Below are 5,732 nucleotides of genomic sequence, written 5' to 3'. Positions count from 1 at the left end.
ATAGAAAAATTAATAATTAAAAGCACAATAAATGAGTATAATATAAAGTAAAGTAAATATCATAAGATAAATATAATATAATAAATGAGTTCTTGAAAATTTGTTATTTTCCCTAAAACTATATATTTTATATATACTTTATTTTATAAGGCTCAATTTAATTCTAATTTTTTATAAATTGATTTTAATTGAGTTTTTTACCTGTAATTTTGGATTTTGTCCCTAATATTATTATATATATATATATATGTGTGTGTGTGTTTGTGTGTGTGTGTGTGTGTGTGTGTGTGTGTATTTGTGTGTGCGTATCTGTGTTTGGCCCCAGCCTACCATCGCTTGACAACCGGTGTTAGTGAGTTTACCTCCCCGTAATCTAACTGCTCGGTAAGAGAGTCCAAATAGAATAAATACTAGGCTTACGAAGAGTAAGTCCTGGGGTGGATTTGTTCGGTCCGACTAAAGGTAGTGCTACAGCATCGCCGCAGCCAAATGACTGAATCAAGTAATAAATAAAAGGAAAATAAGAAAACGAAAGTCGTCCGCAGAAAATTTACGAGCTTGTTTCATTGCCAGGATTTGCAAGTAGACCATACTTTATCTGATGAACTTCATAAATGCAAATTAATTAAAACTCATATATGCATAAACCTCGTGACTTCAAACGTTTATTCTGTTTGATTGGGGGGGGGGCTTAATGGATGGGTAAATATCAATAATACTAATACTTACCGGAAGAGAATCTTTCGACAATATTTTGTCTACACTTGAGAATCCTATGATAATATTGATAATTGACCAAGTTGATTTCATTCATGTGTTTGTATTCTGAAAATCACCATTAGCGGAGGTTTCTAAATGATGATATATTCTCCCATCGCCATTAACAATTTTGCCATCATTAGCAGAAGCCTTAATAATGAAACCATCAATGTGTGTAAACCTTACATCAATACTGAGAGGTCAGCTGGTGTATAAATTAGGTTTGAAACCTGAATGGAATCAGGATTGGATTTGGTCTTCTTACCATTATATTGTTTAATATCTTCTGTAAAATCATATGGCAGCTCAATTCTTTATTCATTGACAATTAATCCGGCACTGGATTTAACAGGCGAGGTAGTTAAGGTGTGTAATCTATAGTCAAATCTCAAAGTAACTCTAATAAACATTGGCATCCCTCAAGATCTGTACAACTCGACACAGATATTAATCAAAATTTGTAGTATTATACAGAAGAAGTGAAATAGGGGGACCACCAGGTAGCATGTGCAGCTTAAGAACCGACATATGTATCAGCCATTAATATAAGTATTGGCTTGTGTGAGGGTGTGCATGTGAATGTATGTATATATGTTTGGATGCATATATATATGTATGCGAATATACGTGTGTATACATGTGACTATACGTATGCATATATTATTCAAATTCACTTAACTACATCATCTTCAGAACATACAAGTGTCAAAGGCATTATATATGTATAAATAAGTAGGCTTCTACTTGCATATACATTTACAAGTATGTCTGTATGCGTGTCTGTGTTGGTGTATGTTTGTGCGCGCGCGCCAGTGTGTGTATGAAATTGCTTTTTGTAATTAACTTGTTTCGTTTCGTTAAACGTTTCTCCAGATTTAAAAAAAATAAATTACTTTTCATAATTTCATAATTTTCAAAAAGTAGATCTTACCGAGTATGCTATACTTTCGTAATTGTGACAGGGGTCGTAACAATTAAACGTTTTAAACACTAATAGGGGGCATTTATAAAATATTCATTCGTATGTATTAACCGATGAATTTTTCAAAAAATATATTCGAAACTAATAAAACGTCAATATAATTAGTTTGAAGCAATTAAATAACAATTTAATCAGATGTCATTAAATATTTAAATACAGTTAATTTTCAATGACTTATGCCTCCACTTTGATCAGATGTTTCTACTCTATATAGATAAGAAGCAGCTACGCTAAAATTTGGTTGGTGTTTCCCTGAACATCTAATTATATCTTAACTGAGAAATAGTGTGCTCTTGAAAAACTCAATTTACAGTTAATGTTATGCTGTACGTATTTTTATGTGACGTCAGGATACTAAGGTAATAACCATTTCCCTTGCTTAAAATTGATATTCAAACCCTCAGACAATATACACAGCTGGATTGCAGACAGTTTTGATTTGTTATGGTATAGCGGAACAAAACCTAGCTCTGGATTATGCATTTTACTAATTGGGGTTGCATTTACCTTTAGAAGTGTCTTTGTCTTTCTAGAATACTATTCCTCTGGCTCCCTTTGTCATGGTCAATACACGTTTAAGAACTATAAATAATGTCACAGGATTCGTCTTTCTTATGATCGACAATGGAAACATGATAAAATTTTCCCTTTCGGAATGATTTTTGACGCATCGTTCTTATTGTATGCGCAGCAAATGCTTTGGTTTGTTGTCTCCAATTATTTACTAATGACTATGCTTAACGTGTGTGTATTTAATTTCCGTGCCGGATGTCATTGCATTTCTTTTCAGGTAAATTAAAACAGATATTTGTTTGTTTTTGTGTTCTTTTATTTGATTTTTGATTAGGTGGTAGATGATACGAGGGAAACAGTAGACATTACTTTCAGTCTGTGGTTTTGTAAGGTACATTTGTTAGTTTCCGACTTCCATTACTAAAATATCTATAAATGGCAGCTTAGCCTCTTTTTTGAACATCTTATTCCCGTATTTTTCTCAAAAATTCTCAATACATTTCAGTGGTGTCCCTGCTGGGCGAACGATTTGATAGGAGATCATGAGTTTAAACGAAACAAATTCAGCCAATCAAAATCATTCAAAGGTTGTTAGCTTGAATTAAGCAGAGTTGTATTGAAATCGTGTTAGAGACAAAGTCGCGATAGGTGTGAAGAAAAATGTTGCACAAAATGTTTCAGTGAAGCTATCAGTCTAAGGAAATTATTTAATGGCTAATACGTATCTTTTACGCTATAATTTTTCAGGAGATATTGAAATATCTAAATAATCCGTGACCAAAAAACATAGACTGAGATTTCTTTCCAGCTCATTGCAGTTCCATATATTCCTCTCCGTAATACCATATAACTGGAAATGTATACTGTGGATGATAAATTTTACTCTGCACAGATTTTTATCGTTGTATTATCCTCAAACCAGCACATTTTTCTTCTATTGTCGGTGAGATATTTGTATAAGAAATTCAATTCATCTAAAGCTATAGTTAATGCATTTTAATATATTGCTCTTGGAATGTGATTGTTTTTTATACCTTCTTAATGTGATTTCGAAATGAATAGGATAATTGCTTAAAATTTTACTTAAGCTGAGTAAGTTTTGTTCAATTATATCGCTTATTTACAAGTGGTGACAAAGTTCATGAAAGCATCAAGCGATTTATTCCAAAGTTTTGTTCCTCATAAGCAATTCATCATTCTTAATCCGATGAAATCATTTTGCTGTCAGTTGCAAATGTTTTTCAAAAATCTCAGATGGTGCCCTTAAAAACTTATTTCATTACAGCTCTAGAGGGTTTGATGTAAATGATAGTCCTTTTCTAGTATATCGACTTCAAAAATTGTTTAATTAATATCTTCTTTGATACATCGGGTACTTATGTTTGCTTTTTTCAACAATGTCTGCTTCTGTTTCTGTGAACCAGCTTCAAAAACAATTTCACTACTTCGAACATTCAGTACTTATAACCCTTCCAGCGCTGGTTAAAGTGCATATTTGTAGTTGTTCTTCTATTTCTTTATTCAGTGTTTTTGTTATATTTTAATTGCTTCTTTAGTTTTGGGTGTTTTTTTCTCTAATACTATACTCACGAATTCCATATTATATGGATGATATTAGCTTTTATTTCCTTGAATATTTTTCCTCCATGAAGTAAAATTTATATTCCTTTTTTAAAAATCAATTTTTTATAGTGATGCAATCTGAATGTGTAAGTTGTTCCTATGTCTTCCTGGTAAAACACAAAATTGGTTATCACATGTCTCTTGTTACAGTGTTTGCTGTTAAAATCAGCTTCAGTATTCTAGAATCAGTTAGTATTTACTTCCATTTACTTCGTTCAAAACCACATTATTCTTTCTATTAATTTTTTAAAAAATTATAGTTGTCCGTTGTTCAATTCACCGAAACCTCAATGCCTTCCTTTGGCGATGATTGTAGTTTCCTTTCGCCTTTTGATGTCCTTTTTTTTATATATTAATGTTACAAAAGGACATTTAGTCACTGTACACATACACTCGAGCATACACACATACACACACATACACACATGTGCATGAATTCTTATGACGTCAAAAATATAAATATATATATATACATAAGTATTTATATATGTATGTATGTATGTATGTATGTATGTATGTATGTGTTTCTGTATGTGTGCTGACGTTATAATAATTCATAACAATCCAAGAGTACGTGAGATAATTCTATTTGTTTTGGAACTGGATCGCGAAGAACACCCAAAACTTGTCTCTGAAATTTTCTATCCAAACGACTTTGTTCCGCCTAATATTTGCATACTATTATTCATACCTATATGTTCTCCGAGATCTTGTTCCAACAGAGAATACATGTGTGTGTGTGCGTGTGTGTGTGTGTGTGTGTGTGTGTGTGTGTGTGTGTGTGTGTGTGTGTGTGTGTGTGCGTGCGTGTAGGTATCCATATATGAAAATAAAGTTTACGTAAATTTTTTTGTCTTCTATTCTAGGCACAAGGCCCGAAATTTTGGGGCATGGTGCCAGTGGATTAGATCGACACCAATACACAACTGGTACTTAATTCATCGACCCCGAAAGGTTGAAGGCAAAGTCGACCACGGCGGAATTTGAACACAGAATGTAAAGACAGACGAAATATCGCTAAGCATTTTGCCCGGCGTGCTAATGTTTCTGAAGCTCACCACATTAATTTTAAGTTACTTAAAATATGTTTCTGATATATTTCAACAGGTAAAAGAAGGCGGTGAACTGGCAGGATCGTTAGCGCACTAGACCTAATGCTTTGTGGTATTTTGACTGTCGCTGCATTCTGAGTTCAAATTCCACCGAGGTCGTAACTGGTACTGGATCTATTTTAAAACGGGGGCCACATTTTTCATTAATGTTTTACGTCGTGTTTTTGGTACGGAAAGACTTTCAAACTTCGTATACTTATCTATTTTGTGTTATAGAACAGAAAAATATCTTTGTATTCGAATTTATTTCATGTAAAAATTTGTCTTATTTCGATAATTTCAACCAATCACTAACAAGTATTCAGTTGGTTATATTTACTCCTTTGCCTGATTAAGCGATGTAAAGCGTATTTAATCTCCATACCTTCGTTTTATTTGCTTTTTTCATTTTAAATTTGCTTTAACCCTAACCCTAACCCTAACCCTACGGTTAGGGTTAGGGTTAGGGTTAGGGTTAATTGTTCCAGAATCGTTTGTTTATGTAGTCGGCACTTAATGTATATCGGCTGAATGGACGTCAGTGATTGGTTGAAATTACAGAAATACGACGACTTTCACATGGAATAACTGATGGGTTTCTTTTTTTTAAGAAGACTAAGAGAAAAAGATGTTTTATATGACACATTCTACCAGTGTTCCAAGTTTCAAAGTGTTTCGTTAATAAAAAATGTGGCCCCCGTTTTAAAAAAGATCCCTGGTACTTAATTCCTGATGAATTAAGTACCAGGGATCTTTTTTAAAAC

General features: G+C 33.0%; 1 long non-coding RNA gene across 1 annotated transcript in view; it reads left to right on the top strand.

The window, feature by feature from the left end:
* LOC128248104 (uncharacterized) overlaps window positions 1-5,732 on the top strand; it is a 29,305-nt gene that overhangs the window by 19,527 nt on the left and 4,046 nt on the right. The window lies entirely within an intron of this gene.

The sequence above is a fragment of the Octopus bimaculoides genome, chromosome 6 (assembly GCF_001194135.2).
Source record: "Octopus bimaculoides isolate UCB-OBI-ISO-001 chromosome 6, ASM119413v2, whole genome shotgun sequence".
Taxonomy (NCBI): domain Eukaryota; kingdom Metazoa; phylum Mollusca; class Cephalopoda; order Octopoda; family Octopodidae; genus Octopus; species Octopus bimaculoides.
Note: the sequence above shows the minus strand (reverse complement) of the source record. Positions and strands in the feature narration are given on the sequence as shown.